We start from the raw sequence: 21,781 nt of genomic DNA, 5'->3' as shown, positions 1-21,781 counted from the left end.
TGTCTTGTGAGGAGATTTCCACCACTAAACAAGGGCCATTATCGAGATATTACCCTCTTTCACAGCATGGTGCTCTGTTATCACACGTCCTCCATATTCATATGGAGTTTTTAACTCCCTATTATAATTTTGTATAATTTAGAGCTGTGGTAATTATACTTCAGTGGATTACCTGTGCAGAGATACCAGAGATGGCAATCTATACCTCATGTTGGCTCGGCGTAGCAGTTCAAAGGTATGACCTAGACTGAAATTTTATCAGTTTGTATAACACAGAATGGGTCAACCTTTCAGGATTTGTTTGGGAATTTGAATTCCTTTGGTATTCAAAAGGAGAGGGTTTATGACAGGAAAGATGATTTTCCCAGTGAATATTTTATCTCCAATTCGCTTACAGTTTGCTGTATCATCCTCTGTGTCTTTGGATTTGCCGACTTTGGTCCAGTTACTCTGAGTCGTTTGTTTTCCCTCCTTTGTTATCACAAAAGAGCAAACACATCTTAAACATACACAAGGTGCAGAAGCAGTGATTGCTGTATCGGTTGTCCTGCTCTGGGTGGTAGAGGGCGATAACGTTGCCAGTAAGCCATTTACATTAGAATCATTTTTTATCACGCCAAGACTCTGATTCTTGGAAAGATTATTGTCCATTGAAGGGAGGCACGTCCTTTTGAAAGGACATATTTTTGCACGTCTGACGTTGTAGCTTTAACAAAAGGGATTGGAAATAAGATGCTAACACTCAATATATATCTGTTATATTGAAGAAATATATATCAATGAAATGGAATGTGGCTGTTTAATACCGTAGGTTGCAATATGTGTCATGTTTGTTTATTGTTCAGCCCTTTGGTTATATAGCAACATGTAATACAGCAATTATAGTAAATTGTTTTCAGTTTCATAGAGCACTGACAATGTATTCTGTTTAAGTTTTATGCATGTGGAAAAAACAGTCAATTCTCACTATAATTTATGGAAAATCCCACAATGTTTACACCTTGAAGATAACACAGCTGAAACTATTTCAACATTTTATGACTTCCTCTTTGTTTAAAGACGATGAGTTGTTGCAACCCAGTCAGTCTACAGTGGGCCTAGACACACAACTGGGCTCCACTCTGTTACAGTTATGCAGACGGGCGTGCTCAATGAGCCAATCCAAGGACGTTTGCATCACAATCGTTCGTATAACACTGGGTGAACACATGTTAATGAACCTGTAACTGCTCAGATGAAAGCTCAGCCCAAAAGCTGCTCTCTGTCACAACCCAAGGCAGAGGGCAACAAGCACTGATACTGATCGAACATGGCCTTAAATATGATGTAAATTCATTCATATAGCTCCACAACCAAACCAGTTTAAAATGACTGCATTGAATGAATGAGTATTTATGATATTACAGTGTCTAAAATCTGTTATAATAGTTATACTTAATATAATATACTGTACTTCATGTTGTACGGTGCATTGGAGAGGCAAACCATTCATTTGCAAGCAACAGTATCTTAAAAAAAGGTAAATATACGAAACAAGGTTTAACAAGTTGCATTATGTTAGTCAATATTTAGGGCTGACAACTGATTGCTCTCAAGAAATACTACACCAACTTCTTTTTGCCTCCTGGTTTCCTGATGAGAGCCAACCAGTGTTATTCTACCTTGTTTAGCATGCAATGACATACAACACTTCCCTTGTCTCACAAAGGCATTCATGTCATCTTTTGAGATTGAAAATAGATGCTACAGCAGCGAGAAAATGTAGAGGGTAAAGTTTGACGTGTCTGCTCCAGTGCTGGCTCAATGTGTTTGTGTTGCTGCTCTAAGGGAAAGGTCCTTGCTCTGCTGTCTATTTTAGTAAGGGCTGAGATTATAGCATCCCTCATTTTGCTTTCGTTTGTCCTTCCTCGGAGCCATAGGAAGGATCAAAGCCTCAATTAGATAGTGTGCCAGGACAGGAAAACTGGAGTATAATGTGTCATCTTAAAGAATTAGCACACCTTCCTAAACTATTGTTTTGCCTATACTGTACACCACACTTCTGTGCACTTTATATATACAATCATATCACTCTATAGTGTCTCCTACCATACCCTTTTTCTTTTTTGTCTTCCAGTGATAGCAAAGATTTGTCTAAATGGAGATAAATTGGCTGCTTACCTACTTGCTCCACATCCATTCTAGATGTTGCTTTTACGAGTCATCGTCTGTGTTAAGTTTTTCATGTTTAGTGTTGCCACCCACCATCTTAAAAATTAACCTTCCTGTTGAATAATGCCTCACGATCATGGTGAATTATTGATGGACCTGGTCCTTAATAGAGGGAAAGAGCAGGCTTTTTACCCATTCATCTGCTTATTTTCATCCTGTTGTACAGAGAGATTAAAGCTGCTCACTGGTGCAATTCATGGTAAAGGTAACCACACTTCCACTTGCATGGAGGAAAAAACAAGTATTGTGAACCTAACGGTATACTTTTTCAGTATCAACACAAAGTATTATGTGTTCTCTCTGTGTACTGTATACAACTAATGTGTTGTATGCGCGTGGCAAATTAAAGCTCAGACAGCCTTGGCGATATGCCATAGCCTTGGAAGTTCTCTCTCTGACCGGGTTGTTATTAGATGTGGAAGTTTGATTCGGGAATACGTCAGCACAGATGAAGTGGACAACATTGACCCGACACCCAGTATTTTGTGCCAAGTGCCTGTCTGACTTTGTCTTCACCAATACCGCATTGTATCATTTTTTAATGAGCGCAACACTGATGCATTCCGCTGAAATTGAGAAGATGAGCTAAGGAGAACTTGGCTGGGCCAACTGCCGAGCTTCATTTTGTGATCCCTGATTTGTTATGACTAATTTAGGCACAGCATCATGGCACAATGGATCATAGGACAAACGCCTCTGTTGTGCTCATGAAATGCTCTCTGAACAGAAATCCTACTAAATATATCCACATTGGGTTGTCTGTCTCCCTGCATCCAATGTCATACTGAGAGTATTCCATGCACTATCTGTCTTTTTCAAGGATAAATGTATAGAATCAAGGACTTATTGGAGTTGATTGGCAGGTACTATCGCCATGAGACACCTATATAATGGTGGGTCTCACAATTCTGACCTCCTTATTTATCTTCCTGTATTAATGTCAGCCTATTAATTCCTGAGCTGAGAAGCATTGACAATGGCACCATCTAACAGCTATGGCAGAACAATTCTTATCTCCTTTGTCTCGAAAGGAATAGTTTTGTGCTATCAGTAAATGGAAATTACATTTTCAAATTTGATTTGCTATAATCCACTTCACTTCCACTTAAACATCAAAATGACCACTAATAATGTATGGAACCTGTATTAGAACTTGTTACCATCTGAAATCATCTAGCTATAATCTACATGGAGAGACAGGTATAGGCTTCTCTCAAAACTGATAGGGTTTTCTGTTGCATTGCTAAAATTATTATGGGGTTATGGATTCCATACTAGTGGGAGAAAGGGCAAAACAACACAAACCATGTTATGGTACAGCCCAATAATATTTTCACATTCCTAAATACAAAAAAATAGACATATTTCCATGCTGAACCAGAGAAGATATTTGAACCACTGTTTGGGATCAGAATGTAGACATATGATATTGTATGTAATAGAGATGGTGTAGATTTCCCACCAATATGTTTATTCCTGGTTTATTGTTGACTTGTATTAACTAAGTGAATTCGTACATAGTTATATGTCTTGCTCATCCAAGACATATTTTGGTTAGTGGCCTTTTTCCTTTTTCTCCCCCAATGTTTTATTAATGACCTATCTTAGGTCATGATTGTTTTATTTAGTAGCCATATGTCCTGGCCAATGGGGAATGCACTAATCGATTAATTGAATGGCCAGTAAAAATGATTTATGGAGAGAACACAAAGAGCAATAGGCGGTACAGTTCCAACCTTAGATATGTATTCACTGTGTAGTCTACACTACTGTATCATTCTCTATGGTGGAGGTGTAGCAAAACTGAATGGTTACCCTTTGCTACATTCAGAGAAAAATCCCAATATTTAGTTATATTCTGAAAAAACTGTGTTCATATACTCCGAGATGATTAAGTAGAGCTAGTTAATAACTGAGAATGGGAAAAGACTTACCTGACTCAGATCTCTGAGTTGTAGATTGGTGTCTACGATTGCATGACAGTGCGAATTGTCATTGTTTTAGAAGCAAAATGGAGGACCAGTATTTTATTTTTGTCCTGAAAAGACAGCTCTGACTACTGCAATATGTTTTGGACAAGGGAGAGGGGCGGAATTAATTGTTAGCTAATCATTTTTTACTGGACTAGTGAGAATGTACACACACAACATTTATATAAGAGATTGTACGCCATCTGTTGCGACATTTCATTTTTCCTAAAATAGTGGAGTGACCCAATTTACCACAGCTACTTCAGAAAAGTATTATTTTTTTGGTTTTGCTTTGTGTGCCCCCTTCCCTTCTCATCCCTCCCAGAATAGCTGTAGCAAAGCTTTTCTGGTGAGCAGTGTGTGTTTGACCTAGTATTTCGCCATGATGATCTCTGTCAGGGTCATGGGGCTGTGTTCAGGGGCAACAGCAGTCATACTATGTTTGGTTGTGGTGTCAGTCATGCTCCTTGTTCTGACTCTGCTCCATGCTGCTCTCAATCATTCCGCCACCGAGGGGTCAGCGACTTGATTCCACTCCCCGCCATTTCGAACTCAGTGGGACTCCACAAGTCATCTGATCACTGGCTCAATCTCTTCCCCACCGGAGGGAGAATTTTCTGATTTACGCTTGCAAATTGTACATCTGTAGCAGTGTCAGAGAAGAAATGCAATCTCTTTAAGGAATATATTTCCTCAACGAGCCAGGCTAGGTTACTCCATGACTGAGCCACAGGTCCCTAGGTATTTTATGCCTTCAAAGATTATAATTTTGTACTTGGTAAGACATGAGGATAAGAAGAGTTTGGACAAATGTGGAAAGGACTATAGTTTGAATGTATGATTATTTTTTTTTTTAACCAAATGGGAGCAGCTATATTTTCATTCAACATGTGCTGAACCAGCACACCAAATCGTTGGATGCGATTTACATTTTGGTGAATCACTGGCCCCCTTTTTTACATTGTTGGGATGTTCCGTGACAATTAACATCCCTACTCTTTCTTGAAGCCCGGGGGCTAATGCAGAGGTCAAGAAACACCTGCAGGCTGTCAATCTTTTATTGTAACCTAGACCCATCCCCCTCTGTCGCTTTATCCTGTCTCCTCCCCATTCTTCCAGACCTCGTTTCATATAATAGCCAGCTCTTCCTCTATTCTCTTGTGGCCCCCTTCAGCAGCTTGAGAGGGACAACAGATCTTTGTCCAAAGGACTTAGCATTCTTTCACATCTGCCACTTGTTCTCGGGGCCCGTCATTCAAATTTCAAACTCTTCCTTTTTAATAGCTCCCTTCCTCCCGAATAGTTAGCTTTTGTTGCTTTTTAATCAAAAGAACAAATGGGCTCCGCAATTCACGTTTGTCACTCTTACGTCGATTTGATTATAAAGCTGTCTGCCGGTGCTTTGGTTGGATACAGCAAGTGCACATATGTTGAAAGCCTTTGGGCCAACACCTCTGTGGCTTCTCTATCTCTCCGAGTGCATCTGTCTGCATTTGCCTCGTATTTAGCAAAGACAATGCTGTGCCTGTTGACATTTCACAATCTGTTCTTACCATTCACAGTACATTGACCTCCTATCATGCTTGTGAAATTGAACGTAGCCTAGGATGATGATTCCTCTGACAACTTTCAATATGACAGTTGACGCTTTTAAGGTCCGTCTCAGATCAAATCAGAGTCAAGAGTTGGTTAAGAAAACAGTCAGGATATGATCACCGGTGGTTTCGGCTCTAGCTACAGGGTAAAAAAGGTCTCCAGCAGAGAAGGGAGACCTCAGCACGTTTAATGATGAGAATGGCAGGCAGGCAGACTCCCCCATTCGCCTTTGGTGTCTCAGCATGCTAAACACTCTCAGCATGATACAAATATTATTAAAGTATAGAACTGTTATCATCCATTTACAGAACACCCATTCTCCATGTAGTAGGGATCTGCCGTCTCTTTTATTTATTTATTTATTTTCGATGTGGGGGAGCATGCTGCCTCTGAGGCAGACAGCGCAGTGCTGTTGAAGACATTCTGTCTTTGTCCGCTGCAGCTGCTACATCCCTACATATATGCTGATATAGAAGCCTAGTCATACTGATACAGTACCATGGCCTCAAGCAAAGGAAACGTTTTCTTGTATCTGTTCCAGAATGGGTTTTTCACGAAAACTACAATAGTGCATAAATGTGTTTTTAGGTCATAAAGGATTTCAATGCAACTCTCTTTTTTTAGTGCTCTTCGGTTGTACTGTAGTTTAATTTTCAAGATAAAGGAAACTAGGTTCCTGTTATGACGATTTTGTCCTATATTGAAAAAGCTATGAGCGCCGTCCCTGCTCCTCATGAGGCAATTGTGAAAAGTAAAGTCTGAATATGTTTGTGGTCTTTCAAGGTCATCTCAATTCCTATTGCAGACATGATACAGAGTTGGCATATTTTATGTTTGCTTTATCCAATCCAATTTTGTATGGGATGGCACCTTGCTTGTGAAAAGGAAATCTCTTAGCCCATATACATGTAACAGTATTGATTCCGTACCTCTATTTATTTATTTGTTTTTCATTTCAAACCCATCCCCCCACCACCTCCCACCCCTTCGGAGGACAAAGGCAACCTTGTTTTACACTCTTGTTTATACAGATATTTTGCTACATACATTTCACATATATGGCACTTTTCCAAAAAGTATTACATGATTACATGACAAAAATACAGTTCAGTATACACACCACATTCAGACACATGCGGCACACGTGATTCCTGGCGCTCTCGGCCCCAGCCACTACGGATCAAGAGTTTTTAATCTTATCCCTCAGCTACTCTCAGCCCATCCCACCTATCTCCGCAAACCACCCGCTCTTGTTTTCCATGTGCCATATATTTTTCAACTTTGCTGTGATGTCTTACATGAATTCTGAACCTTTCTAATCTCATAGTATCCACAGATTGTAATACTATGTTGTGAATTTTGTGAATTTTCAGCCATTCCTGAACCTGTGACCAGAAACAAGCCACATGGGCACAACATCAGAATAAATGTTCTAATAAATGTTCCTGACTTTCTCCCCTTTTCCCTTGCCTCCTCCATTTCTGTGGTAATGCTGCAACCAGTTGGTTATAACTTTGGATAGAGCAAACATTCTCATATATTTTTGAAAGCTGCATGTGTGACATAACTTCCCCATTCTTATTCATAGTAAAGATAATACAAACCGTTTTTTTTTTAAATCCATAAAGAATGTTTTTTCATCAATCAGTATATTTTGAGTTTAACCATAATATTTGGTCTGGCTTTTCAGGAGGATGAAATGTAAATTGTAACCAGCTTCGTATTGCTTGTTTCATTTTCAATTAACCAAAAATGAAAGGTTGTAATTTGGGTACAGGCAAGAAGGTCATCTTTGAACAGCAGGTGAGCTATTCTTACTAATCTGCTGCAGAACGAGTTTGGATGTAGTATAACTTTTGTATGACTGCAACTTTTAGTGAGACGTTTAATTATTTAATATTTCATCATTTTAGCCCCCCAAACTCATATTCATTATATAAATAAGAACATTTAATTTTGCCTGGCTTACTTTTCCAAATAAAGTGAAATATTTCTTACTCATATAAGTAGGTTTTAGTCCAGAGAGGCTAGAGAAATGATCTATATCGCCAATGAGACTGTGCGGGGATCCAGATTGAGGACTTTATTAAAGCCATTGGCATGCACTGATATTTTTGTTTTTAAGCCCTGGATTTCTAACCCCTTGATTTTAATAACTAACATTTCGATGGCCATAACAAACATATATGGAAACAGTGGACAACCTTGTTAAACTCCTCTTGACAAATCAATATTTTCTGAGAAGTAACCATTATTTACTATTTTACATCTGGGGTTGCTATACATATCTTTAAGCCATTGTATAAGAGACTGACAATTAATTGAGCCCAGGCATTTATATATAAAGTATGACTAGAATTTATCAAAGGCCTTTTCAAAATCTGCTATGAAGACCAGGCCTGGTTTCTTCGATGTTTCATAGTGTTCTATTGTTTTAAGTAATTGACTTATATTATCTCCAATGTATTGTTTTCGTAAAAAAACCTGTCTGATCAGGATGAATAATATCCGGTAAAACCTTGTTTAATTCTACCTGCTATGCATTTTTCCAGGGTTTTTGCATCACAACATTGAAGTTGTATTGGGCCTCCAGTTTTTTAAGTGGACTCGATCTTTATACTTACCACCTGGGTCCTGTTTCAGTAATAGTGAAATCAGTCCTTGCTGAGTATCTGATAGTCAACCATTTTAATAGGAGTAGTGAAAACATGCTAATAGTGGATCTTTTAGTTCATAAAAAAAGTTTTTGTATAACTCTACTGGTATGCCATCAAGCCCTGGAGTTTTTCCGAACTGAAAATATGTAATATCGTCATGAAGTTCCTCCTCTGTAATTTGGCCTTCACAGAAATATTTTTGTACATTTGCGAATTTTACACTATTATTAGGAAAAATGTCCTTACAGTTACTATCATTCGGTAAAGATGGAGGTAACTAAAAAGAGAACATACTGTGCCTTCAGAAAGTATTCATACCCCTTGACATATTCCACATTTTGTTGTGATTTTTTTTACCGTAATGATTGAAAATAATTGAAAATTGAATTGAATAATTGAAAATTAATTGAAAATTAAATACAGAAATATCAAATTTACATAAGTATTCACACCCCTGAGTCAACACTGTAGAAGCACAGTTGGTATTAATCCTGTGAGTCTTTTGGGATAACTCTTAAGAGCTTTGCACCTGGATTGTACAATATTTGGCCATTATTCTTTCTACAATTCTTCATGCTCTGTCATATGAAAAGTTTTACACGGTGATGTGTTGTGTTTGCACCAAAGAAAATGCTTTGTAGTCAGGACAAAAAGTTATTTTCTTTGCCATATTTTCTGCAGTATTATTTAAGTGCCTTGTTGCAAACAGGAATACTTGTGGAATATTTTTATTCTCTCTCTTTTCACACTGTCATTTAGATTAGTATTGTGGAGTGACTACAATTTTGTTGATCCATCCTCAGTTTTCTCATATCACAACCATTAAACTCTGTAATGGTTCCTCTCCGTCAACTGAGTTAGGAAGGATGCCTGTATCTTTGTAGTGACTGGGTGTCATCATCCAAAGCCTAATTAATAACTTCACCATGCAAAAAAGGGATATTCAGCATCTGCTTTTTTATTTTTACACATCTACCAAATTGGTGCCCTTCTTTGCAATGCATTGAAAAATCTCCCTGGTCTTTGTGGTTGAATCTGTGGCTGAAATTCACTACTCGATTGAGGAATGGGGTAGTCATTGAAAAATCATGTTAACCACTATTATTGAACATGGAATGAGTCCATGCAACGTATTATGCAATTTGTTAAGCACATTTTTCTCCTGAACTGTAGGCTTGCCATAACAAAGAGGTTGATTATTTATTTAACTCAAGATATTTCAGCTTTTAATTTAAAAAATGTTCTACCAACAAAATTACACTGACATGATGGGTTATTGTGTGTAGATCAGTGACACAAAATCTCTATTTAATCAATTTTAAATTCAGGCTGTAACACAAGACAATGTGGAAAAAGTATAGGGGTGTGAATACTTTGAAGGCGCTGTATGCTTAAAATCTTTTGCTTCTTTCAAGATAATGTATCAAATCGGTGAATCATGGATGACTCCATTTTTTACGAGTTTCTGTAAATTATTCTTCGTAGCATTTTTATGTTGAAGAGTCAAAAGAATTTGCTTCATTTTTCAAAATTTTCCATCCAGTTCTCTTTATTTGTAAAATATTACACTTTCTTGAATACGTTTCTCCAGTTCTTTTAGTTTTTTTCTCGTTATTCTGTGCCTTTATGGTACAGCTTTTATTGCCATCCACCTGTGAAGTTAGTTCCTGTATTTCCTTTGTTAGTCTAATCTCTTTTGACTGAAATTGTTTGTTTTAAAGATGAGTAGAGAATTGCATGGCCACTGAAGGCACATTTGAAAGTGTACCATACAATAAGGGGATCTGCAGTTTAGAGGTCGACCAATTATGATTTTTCAACGCCGATACCGATACCGATTATTGGAGGACCAAAAAAGCCGATACCGATTAATCGGCCGATTTAAAAAAAAAAAAAAAAGAAGAGAAAAAAAAAAGATTTGTAATAATGACAATTACAACAATACTGAATGAACACTTATTTTAACTTAATATAATACATCAATAAAATCAATTTGGTTTAAATAATGCAAAAACAAAGTGTTGGAGAAGAAAGTAAAAGTGCTATATGTGCCATGTAAGAAAGCTAACGTTTGAGTTTCTTGCTCAGAACATGAGAACATATGAAAGCTGGTGGTTCCTTTTAAAATGAGTCTTCAATATTCCCAGGGAAGAAGTTTTAGGTTGTAGTTATTATAGGAATTATAGGACTTTCTCTCTACACCATTTGTATTTCATTAACCTTTGAGTATTGGATGTTCTTATAGGCACTTTAGTATTGCCAGTGTAACAGTATAGCTTCCGTCCCTCTCCTCGCTCCTCCCTGGGCTCGAACCTGGAACACAATGACAACAGCCACCCTCGAAGCAGCGTTACCCATGCAGAGCAAGGGGAACAGCCACTCCAAGTCTCAGAGCAAGTGACGTTTAAAACGCTATTAGCGCGCACCCCGCTAACTAGCTAGCCATTTCACATCGGTTACACAAGCCTAATCTCGGGAGTTGATAGGCTTGAAGTCATAAACAGCTCAATGCTTGACGCACAATGAAGAGCTGCTGGCAAAACACACAGAAGTGCTGTTTGAATGAATGCTTACGAGCCTGCTGCTGCCTACCACTGCTCAGTCAGACTGCTCTATCAAATCATAGATTTAGTTATAACATAATAACACACAGAATTACGAGCCTTAGGTCATTAATATGGTCGAAACCGGAAACTATCATCTCAAAAACAAGACGTTTATTCAAATTTATTTATATAGCCCTTCGTACATCAGCTGATATCTCAAAGTGCTGTACAGAAACCCAGCCTAAAACCCCAAACAGCAAGCAATGCAGGTGAAGAAGCACGGTGGCTAGGAAAAACTCCCTAGAAAGGCCAAAACCTAGGAAGAAACCTAGAGAGGAACCAGGCTATGTGGGGTGGCCAGTCCTCTTCTGGCTGTGCCGGGTGGAGATTATAACAAAACATGGTCAAGATGTTCAAATGTTCATAAATGACCAGCATGGTCGAATAATAATAAGGCAGAATAGTTGAAACTGGAGCAGCAGCACAGTCAGGTGGACTGGGGACAGCAAGGAGTCATCATGTCAGGTATTCCTGGGGCATGGTCCTAGGGCTCAGGTCCTCCGAGAGAGAGAAAGAAAGAGAGAATTAGAGAGAGCATATGTGGGATGGCCAGTCCTCTTCTGGCTGTGCCGGGTGGAGATTATAACAGAACATGGCCAAGATGTTCAAATGTTCATAAATGATCAGCATGGTCGAATAATAATAAGGCAGAACAGTTGAAACTGGAGCAGCAGCACAGCCAGGTGGACTGGGGACAGCAAGGAGTCATCATGTCAGGTAGTCCTGGGGCATGGTCCTAGGGCTCAGGTCCTCCGAGAGAGAGAGAAAGAGAGAAGGAGAGAATTAGAGAACGCACACTTAGATTCACACAGGACACCGAATAGGACAGGAGAAGTACTCCAGATATAACAAACTGACCGTAGCCCCCCGACACATAAACTACTGCAGCATAAATACTGGAGGCTGAGACAGGAGGGGTCAGGAGACACTGTGGCCCACTCCGAGGACACCCCCGGACAGGGCCAAACAGGAAGGATATAACCCCACCCACTTTGCCAAAGCACAGCCCCCACACCACTAGAGGGATATCTTCAACCACCAACTTACCATCCTGAGACAAGGCTGAGTATAGCCCACAAAGACCTCCGCCACGGCACAACTTAAGGGGGGGGGGGGCGCCAACCCAGACAGGATGACCACATCAGTGACTCAACCCACTCAGGTGACGCACCTCCTCCAGGGACGGCATGAGAGAGCCCCAGTAAAGCCAGTGACTCAGCCCCTGTAATAGGGTTAGAGGCAGAGAATCCCAGTGGAAAGAGGGGAACCGGCCAGGCAGAGACAGCAAGGTGGTTCGTTGCTCCAGAGCCTTTCCGTTCACCCTCCCACTCCTGGGCCAGACTACACTCAATCATATGACCCACTGAAGAGATGAGTCTTCAGTAGAGACTTAAAGGTTGAGACCGAGTTTGCGTCTCTGACATGGGTAGGCAGACCGTTCCATAAAAATGGAGCTCTATAGGAGAAAGCCCTGCCTCCAGCTGTTTGCTTAAAAATTCTAGGGACAATTAGGAGGCCTGCGTCTTGTGACCGTAGCGTACGTGTAGGTATGTACGGCAGGACCAAATCAGAGAGATAGATAGGAGCAAGCCCATGTAATGCTTTGTAGGTTAGCAGTAAAACCTTGAAATCAGCCCTTGCTTTGACAGGAAGCCAGTGTAGAGAGGCTAGCACTGGAGTAATATGATCAAATTTTTTGGTTCTAGTCAGGATTCTAGCAGCCGTATTTAGCACTAACTGAAGTTTATTTAGTGCTTTATCCGGGTAGCCGGAAAGTATTATTATTCTTTCAGTGAAATACAGAACCATTCTGTATTTTATCTAACGGGTGGCATCCATTAGTCTAAATATTCCTGTTACACAACGTTCAATGTTATGTCATAATTAAGTAAAATTCTGGTAAATTATGCGGCCCAAACTGTTGCATATACGCTGACTCTGCGTGCGATGAACGCAAGAGAAGTGACACAATTTCACCTGGTTAATATTGCCTGCTAACCTGGATTTCTTTTAGCTAAATATGCAGGTTTAAAAATATATACTTCTGTGTATTGATTTTAAGAAAGGCATTGATGTTCATGGTTAGGTACACATTGGAGCAACGATACGCACCGAATCGATTAAATGCAATGCAGGACACACTAGATAAAGTAGTAATATCATCAACCATGTGTAGTTAACTAGTGATTATGATTGATTGATTGTTGTTTATAAGTTAAGTTTAATACTAAACTTAGCATTAACTTACCTTGACTTACTGCATTCGCGTAACAGGAAGTCTCCTCGTGGAGTGCAATGAGAGGCAGGTGGTTAGAGCGTTGGACTAGTTAACTATAAGGTTGCAAGATTGAATCCCCCGAGCTGACAATGTGAAAATCTGTCGTTCTGCCCCTGAACGAGGCAGTTAACCCACCGTTCCTAGGCAATCATTGGAAATAAGAATGTGTTCTTAACTGACTTGCCTAGTTAAATAAAGATTAAATAAAGGTGTTAAAAAATATATATTATTTTAAAAAATCTGCCAAATCGGTGTCCAAAAATACTTATTTCCGATTGTTATCAAAACTTGAAATCGGCTCAGGGCCATTCCAATTAATCGGTCGACCTCTACTGCAGTTCCTGTGTTATGCAAGAAAAAGTCAGTTATAAATAATTTTGTCTTGGTTAAGAAATTTTTTTCATCCAGTAGGCTTTGATTCAATTTCCAATATCCCGACCACGTGGAAATTCTGTAGGAGTAATGTGGATGCCAATTAGGTGGTGGTGTGATCGCATTCTGTCCGCTATACAACACTTTTTAATTTACTTTAGGTGCCAGCGAAAAGGAGATTTTAAGCCTCCATATATCCACAAGTTCTAATGTGCCCATCAGAGTCGTGATCTTTTGTCTCTGAATGGCACATATACACAATCCATGTCTCAATTGTCTCAAGTCTTAAAAATCCTTCTTTACCCTGTCCCCTCCCCTTCATCTAAACTGGATTTAATGGATTTAAACAAGTGACGGCAATCAGGGATCATAGCCTTCACCTGGATTCACCTGGTCAGTCTATGTCATGGAAAGACCAGGTGTCCTTAATGTTTTGTACACTCAGTGAATACGCTAGCCTACCATTTGTATTTGATATTCACACTTTTGCTTATTCGATCTGGTCACAAACATAGGCCTACGGCAATTGCAACAAATTCTTGTTTCAAAAAAATCCAATCAATCTAATCTGTGCCTCAGAACCAAAAAGTTTCACGTCTTGACTGTTGACCAATGACCAGTCATCAGCATTGGTGTGCAAAGGCAGGTGCATATATACAGATTAGTGACCAGAAAGTAGTCTACCTACATTAATATTACTCATATAAAGTAGGCTACCGTTTTAGCAATCTGCTATGGATGCTAGTGTTGCACAGTATAGTGAAACTCCTGTACATTTTTGATACTATAACATAAAAAATGGTCGGTACTAGCATTTGTGTTAGTTTCGGTACTTCTATCAAATGTGTCTCATGTCTTAGAAAAACTTGATCCTTTCTCAATCAGTATATCAGCGCAGCCGATGTCCCCTTATAGGGTGAGCGCTCCGTGCATTTCTCAGGTGTGCTCCACTTAAAAAAATTATAATAACATATATATTTTGTAGGGGCTTTAATATTGCAGAGAGATTGTAGCTTCCATCAATGTAATTGTCTGCATCACTTCCAATCCCCATGTACACACACATACACACACACACACAAATACATACATACATACAGTTGAAGTTGGAAGTTTATATACACTTAGGTTGGAGTCATTAAAACTTGTTTTTCAACCACTCCACAAATTTCTTGGTAACAAACTATAGTTTTGGCAAGTCAGTTAGGACTTCTACTTTGTGTATGACTCAAGTAAGTTTTCCAACAATTGTTTACAGACAGATTATTTCACTTATAATTCTCTGTATCACATTTCCAGTGGGTCAGAAGTTTACATACACTAAGTTGACTGTGCCTTTAAACAGCTTGGAAAATTCCAGGAAATTATGTCATGTCATAGAAGCTTCTGATAGGCTAATTGACATCATGTGAGTTAATTGGAGGTGTACCTGTGGATGTATTTCAAGGCCTACCTTCAAACTCAGTGCCTCTTTGCTAGACATCATGGGAAAATCAATAGAAATCAGCCAAGTCCTTAGGAAAAAGAATTGTAGACGTTCACAAGTCTGGTTCATCCTAGTGAGCAATTTCCAAACGCCTGAAGGTACAACGTTCATCTGTACCATCAATAGTATGCAAGTATGAACACAATGGGACCAGGCAGCCGTCATACCTCTCAGGAAGGAGACGCATTTTGTCTCCGAGAGATGAACGTACTTTGGTGCGAAAAGTGCAAATCAATCCCAGAACAATAGCAAAGGACCTTGTGAAGATGCTGGAGGAAACAGGTACAAAAGTATCCCCAGTAAAACGAGTCCTATATTGACATAACCTGAAAGGCCGCTCAGCAAGGAAGAAGCCACTGCTCGAAAACCGCCATAAAAAAAGCCAGACTATGGTTTGCAACTGCACATGGGGACAAAGATTGTACTTTTTGGGGAAATGTCTTCTGGTCTGATGAAGGAAAAATAGAACTGTTTGGCCATAATGACCATCATTATGCTTGGAGGAAAAAGCGGGACGCTTGCAAGCTGAAGAACACCATCCCAACCGTGAAGCACGGGGGTGGCAGCATCATGTTGTGGGGCTGCTTTGCTGCAGGAGGGACTGGTGCACTTCACAAAATAGATGACTTCACAAGGCAGGAAAATTATGTGGATATGTTGAAGCAACATCTCAAGACATCAGTCAGGAAGTTAAAGCTTGGTCGCAAATGGGTCTTCCAAATGGCCAATGACCCCAAGCATACTTCCAAAGTTGTGACAAAATGGCTTAAGGACAACAAAGTCAAGGTATTGGATTGGCCATCACAAAGCCGACCTCAATCCTATAGAATTTTTTGGGGGCAGACCTGAAAAAGCTTGTGCGAGCAAGGAGGCCTACAAACCTGACTCAGTTACACCAGCTCTGTCAGGAGGATTTGACCAAAATTCACCCAACTTATTGTGGGACGCTTGTGGAAAGCTACCCGAAACGTTTGACCCAGGTTAAACAATTTAAAGGCAATACTACCAAATACTAATTGAGTGTATGTAAACTTCTGACCCACTGGGAATGTGATGAAAGAAATAAAAGCTGAAGTAAATCATTCTCTCTGCTATTATTCTGACATTTCACATTCTTTAAATAAAGTGGTGATCCTAACGGACCTAAGACAGGGAATTTTTACGAGGATTAAATGCCAGGAATTGTTTAATACGGAGTTTAAATGTATTTGGCTAAGGTGTATGTAAACTTCAACTGTATACACATCTTTAAATAAAACCATTTTTTTTTACCTTCCAACCCTACCACTTCTCCCCCAATTGGAGTAAACTAGTGAACAACATTTAGTCCTGTATTTCCATCTTATACATACTTTAAACATTTTATGGACAGTATTTTTCAACAGTTTTATGTTGTTTGTTTTAACTCTTCCCTCAACCTCTCCAATATATGTATGATGTCCATCCCGTTTTATTTCTATTTGCCATATCTTTCAAACTGTGCTCTTTCAAAAAAGTTCTTAACCTATATACGTTTTACAGGCACAGTATGTTTTACATTAGTTATATTGTTATTAATTATTGTTTTTATAAAGTATGACTGAGTTTATATATAAATGCCTGGAAGATTTACATTTTGGAGTATCTCTTGTAAAATGTGTTAAAATAATGTATAGTAACCCTAGGAGTAAAACGGTAAAATATGGCTATTTCTCAGAAAGATTTAAAATGTCAAGGAGTAAAACAAGGTTGTCCACTATCGGCAGTGAAGAGGCGACTCCGGGATGCTGGCATTCTAGGCAGAGTTGCAAAGAAAAAGCCATGTCTCAGACTGGCCAATAAAAATAAAAGATTAATATGGGCAAAAGAACACAGACACCGGACAGAGGAACTGCCTAGAAGGCCAGCATCCCAGAGTCGCCTCTTCGCTGTTGACGTTGAGACTGGTGTTTTGCGGGTTCTATTTAATGAAGCTGCCAGTTGAGAACTTGAGGCGTCTGTTTCTCAAACTAGACACTAAATGTGCTTGTCCTCTTGCTCAGTTGTGCACCGGGCCCTCCCACTCCTCTTTCTGTTCTGGATAGAGCCAGTTTGCCCAGTGCTGTGAAGGGAGTAGTACACTTTGTACAATATCTTCAGTTTCTTGGCAATTTCTCACATGGAAGAGCCTTCATTTCTCAGAACAAGAATAGACTGACACGTTTCAGTATAAAGGTTTTGTTTCTAGCCATTTGAGCTTGTAATCAAACCCACAAATGCTGATGCTCCAGATACTCAACTAGTCTAAAGAAGGCCAGATGTATTCCTTCTTTAAGCAGAACAGCAGTTTATAGCTGTGCTAACATAATTGCAGTTTACCACCAACCTTACTCATCTTCTCTGGATCTGGCTCCCGGTCTAATCACTCACCTTTCAGCTATCATCCACTCTCTTCTCTGCCTCTGCATAGGAAACTTTCTGCCCAACTCAAACTCTGGCAATCTCAACCTGTCTCTCTCTCACAGGGAACTTCAGATCCCCAGCTGCATGGGCACCCCCACAGTTGACCCACAGTGCTCTCTCTATCCCAACTCTACACTCCCTCTGACTATGCCCTCCTGTGACAATAACTCTAGTACGACCTCGGACCCAGGAGCAGAGAAACACAGCAGGCAGAGGTGAGGGTAAATCCAGAATGATTACTGAAGCATTCACAGGAAAAACAAATGCACATGAGTACAATACAAAACGAGACCTGAGCAACCGGCCCAGTTCCAATAAGGAACCTAAATAGTCCTAAACCAGGTGAACCCAATAATCCCAATCAGGCCCTCCAGTGGCACCCTCAGGGATAATACTCCATGATGACCTCTAACCTGTGACACACTCATACACATTTCTCACATCATGGGATCTCCTTCTTCACACTGCTGCAGTATGTCCGAATCCTTGGCACCTTAAGTGCCGTAGCGGGTTCGGAACATAGGCCTTCACAGAATAGCAAATATAATCTAACCTGAATTTATCATGTAGAAACTCTGTGTCAAAGCTCAACAAGACAGACAGGGTATTCTCACTCTCGCCATTGCCACTGGGTCTACGTCTCACCAAACGGCTTGCGTCACAAACACCAGGAATTTTATTTTTCATTTGATCTACTTCTAGACTCAATGCTACCCCACTGATAACGCCTTTGAGCGGCGCCGTCTTCCGGAGAGCAATGCACGCCACAGGTTGAGCCTGAGCCGCGAAGCTTCCTCTGGGCGGAGGATGCACAAATAATCTAAACAATTCCTCTTCTCCAAACTATCACAGATATAACTATTCCCAGTTTGTCCTTTAACCAGCTTGACACAACGTACAGGCCTGTGAAAAATAATTAATATGATTTTCTCTATTTTTGCACGTCTTTATACTGAATGTTATCAGATCTTCAACCAAAACCTAATATTAGATAAAGGGAACCGGAGTTTTCAAATAAACAAAATTGATGGTTGTTTCATTTATTTAACTAACAAAGTTATGCAACACCCTATCCCCTTGTGTGAAAAAGTAATTGCCTCCTTTCACTAAATTACTGGTTGTGCCACCTTTAGCTGCAATGACTGCAGCCAAATGATTCCTGTAGTTGTTGATCACATCGCTGTGGATGAATTCTGGCCCACGTGCAGAACTGCATGCAGAACTGCTTTAACTCATGAACTGCTCGTTTCCATCCCTGCCACAACGTTCCAATTGGGATTAGGTCTGGACTTTGACATTATAAAACTATTGTGCTTTTTAGATCATTGTCTTGCTGCATGACCCAGATGCACTTCAGCTCACAGATGGATGGCCTGACATTCTCCTGTAGAATTATCGGAGCAGAATTCATGGTTCCCTCTATTAGGGCACGTTGTCTAGGTTCTGTGGCAGCAAAGCATCACCCTTTTTTTTACCTTTATTTAACTAGGCAAGTTAGTTAAGAACAAACTCTTATTTAAAATGAAGGCCTAGGAACAATGGGTTAACTGCCTTGTTCAGGGGTAGAACAACAGTTTTTTACCTTGTCAGCTCAGAGATTTGATCTTACAACCTTTTGGTTACTAGTCCGACGCTCTAACCACTAGGCTGCCTGCTGTCCCCACCATCACCATGCTTGACCGTTGGTAAGAGGTTCTTCCTGTGAAATGCAGTGTTTGGTTTTCTCCAGGCATAATGTGAACCATGTCGTCCAAAAAGTTACACTTTTGAATCATATGTCCATAGAACCTCACACCAAAGGTCAAAAAGTAAAAACCACTGAGCTAGCAAGCAGATTGTTGATTTGCTGTAGAGCTATAGGATCTGGTGCAGCACAAACGTCAAATTGTAGGGAGAGAGTATTGCCATAAATGAATATGCCACTCCAAAAATTGGTTGGTGATCGAGAATATGAACCGTTTACTTTGCAAGCTCACCAGCAAAGGGGCATCAAGTAGAAATTACTAATATAGGCCTTCTGGTTTTCTGGTATGTCAAAATTGCTTGAATTACTTGAATTTGGAATTTGTTGTTCAAATGTATTATAATATAATCAAAATGTTTGTAGACAAAATAATGAAAAGGGCTGTCTGGTAGCCTCAATAAATAAACAAAGATTTGTAGTTGAACAAATCATTGCCAGATTTTTTTTACTTGTCTTGCTCTTAGAACGCACGACTTGAACTTGACTTGACCCATTCTACTTGGGGCTCAACTTTAGACTTGGACCTTGTAGCTTGTCACTCGAATAATAGTGACTTGGCCCCACCTCTGCTTAAAACTGTGTTATAATCTCCCACCGTAATAACAGGATAATGTGTTCCCTGCAAGCTCAATAGATGGTTATGTATATTTTCGAAGAAGTGTGGATCATCATTATTTGGTCCGTTTGGGTCTGTTTGGACAATTTGCACTTTCGGATCAAATGATTGTTAATTAATATCATCACCCCTTTAGATTTTTTTTCCCCCACAGAAATAAACGTGTCCCTCCCAGTCCATTTTCCACACACTGTAAACAATAGGTATTACATTCCTTGTCTTTTAGCTAGGTAAAGATTGATCGTCTTTTTATAATCTGCTAAACCATTACAAATTATAATTAGCTATACTTATTTTACCACTTACCAAAATGAGATACAAGTTTCAGTTATACTTACCATAATACATGAATTTACTACCAAAAAGTACCATTGCAATCAAGCTGCTAGGCATATCTATGTATGAGATTTCTAATGTTCCTAAGGACTGCCTCCTTTGGGAGGGACAAAGGAGGACTGCCTCCTTTGTCCCTCCCCTAAAACATCACATGGGTAGCATTTTTGGATTTTCCATGTGTGCTCCATAACATTGATCCTAGGGCCCATGAGAAGTTGGGACACTTCCCTTGAAAAAGCTCAAAGGGCCAGTTACACACAAACAGGTTAGAGCAGTAAGCATTTCTACCCCTTTCACCTCGGTTGTACTATATACATTTGGTATAATTGTTTTTTTCTTCTCCCCAAATGCATTAATTTTCAAATTAGACAGATAATACACATAGGTAGGTCCTACAAAAATATAATTACCTTTAACAAGTTGCAGGCAGTAGAAATCTGAAATTGAAGGAAGCAAATATAACATGAGATTCAATGTAATCTGTGTTTCTGGTCATACCTCATACCAATAAGAACAGAAATAATGATAATGATAATAGCAACAATAATATCAATAATCATGATAATACCAATAATGATAATAATACCAACTGAAGTATTAACATTAAAATAATAATACTATTAGTGACAAAAATAGTAACCATAGTTGTACAGATTAACACACCATTCATAGTAGCTAAAATTATTTGGTGTAGGACAATATGACCAGTTCTGTCCCATACAGTCCCTATCATCATCACCTAATAGCAGCGATGGTGGAATGCATACCCCCCCCCCCCCCACACACACACACACACATGCACGCAGGCACGCACACACACGTACTCCTCTCCCCATGCACGCACACACACACACACACACACACACACACACACACACACACACACACACACACACACACACACACACACACACACACACACAGTGTGAGGAGTGCCAATTGTGCAGGGGCCTCATTTATAACCGTTGTGTAAATTTAACACTAAACATCTGCTAAAGATTTATAAACTTGGCGCATGCCATACATACCCATGTTTCCCATTCTAAATCAGACCTATCATCATTACTGTATAGTTTGGAAGTATTGGAATTAGGCCAAGACAGTATCTAAAGGAATTGCAATGGCGAACTTGATCAAATGTCTTTGGAGGAGTTTGTGTTATCTGACTGTTTCTGAACGATGAAAGCAATTGCAAATGGTTGTGGACCTGTAAATAGATTGTTTAAATGCAATAATATTTTGTATTTTCCTCAAACATAAATATGCCACTGCCTGTGAATTTTGAAACGTCTATTTGGATTTTTTTTTAAACTATAGTAGGCCTACTTACAGTGGGAGTCTATACACTTCAATGCAAAATATCAACTGTCTGCTCACCTATTAAATTCTACTGTATCTTATAAACCGCACATGCTGTCGGTTACATAGAGAGAAAAAAATGTTTACTTACAATATCCTACGCCAATTAAATGGGAGATGCGCATTGCA

General features: G+C 39.5%; 1 protein-coding gene across 19 annotated transcripts in view; it reads left to right on the top strand.

The window, feature by feature from the left end:
* Positions 1 to 21,781, top strand: part of adgrl2a (adhesion G protein-coupled receptor L2a) — a 201,169-nt gene that overhangs the window by 12,941 nt on the left and 166,447 nt on the right. The window contains exon 2 of one of the 19 annotated variants that reach the window (XM_021599927.2): positions 17,660 to 17,812. The exons of the other annotated variants lie outside the window; for them this stretch is intronic. The gene's annotated coding sequence lies outside the window, so the exon portion shown is untranslated. The remainder of the gene's footprint in view (positions 1 to 17,659; positions 17,813 to 21,781) is intronic. 19 annotated transcript variants of the gene reach the window in all.

The sequence above is a fragment of the Oncorhynchus mykiss genome, chromosome 4, assembly GCF_013265735.2.
Source record: "Oncorhynchus mykiss isolate Arlee chromosome 4, USDA_OmykA_1.1, whole genome shotgun sequence".
NCBI classification, from domain to species: Eukaryota; Metazoa; Chordata; class Actinopteri; order Salmoniformes; family Salmonidae; genus Oncorhynchus; species Oncorhynchus mykiss.
This window is presented reverse-complemented; position numbering and strand designations above follow the sequence as displayed.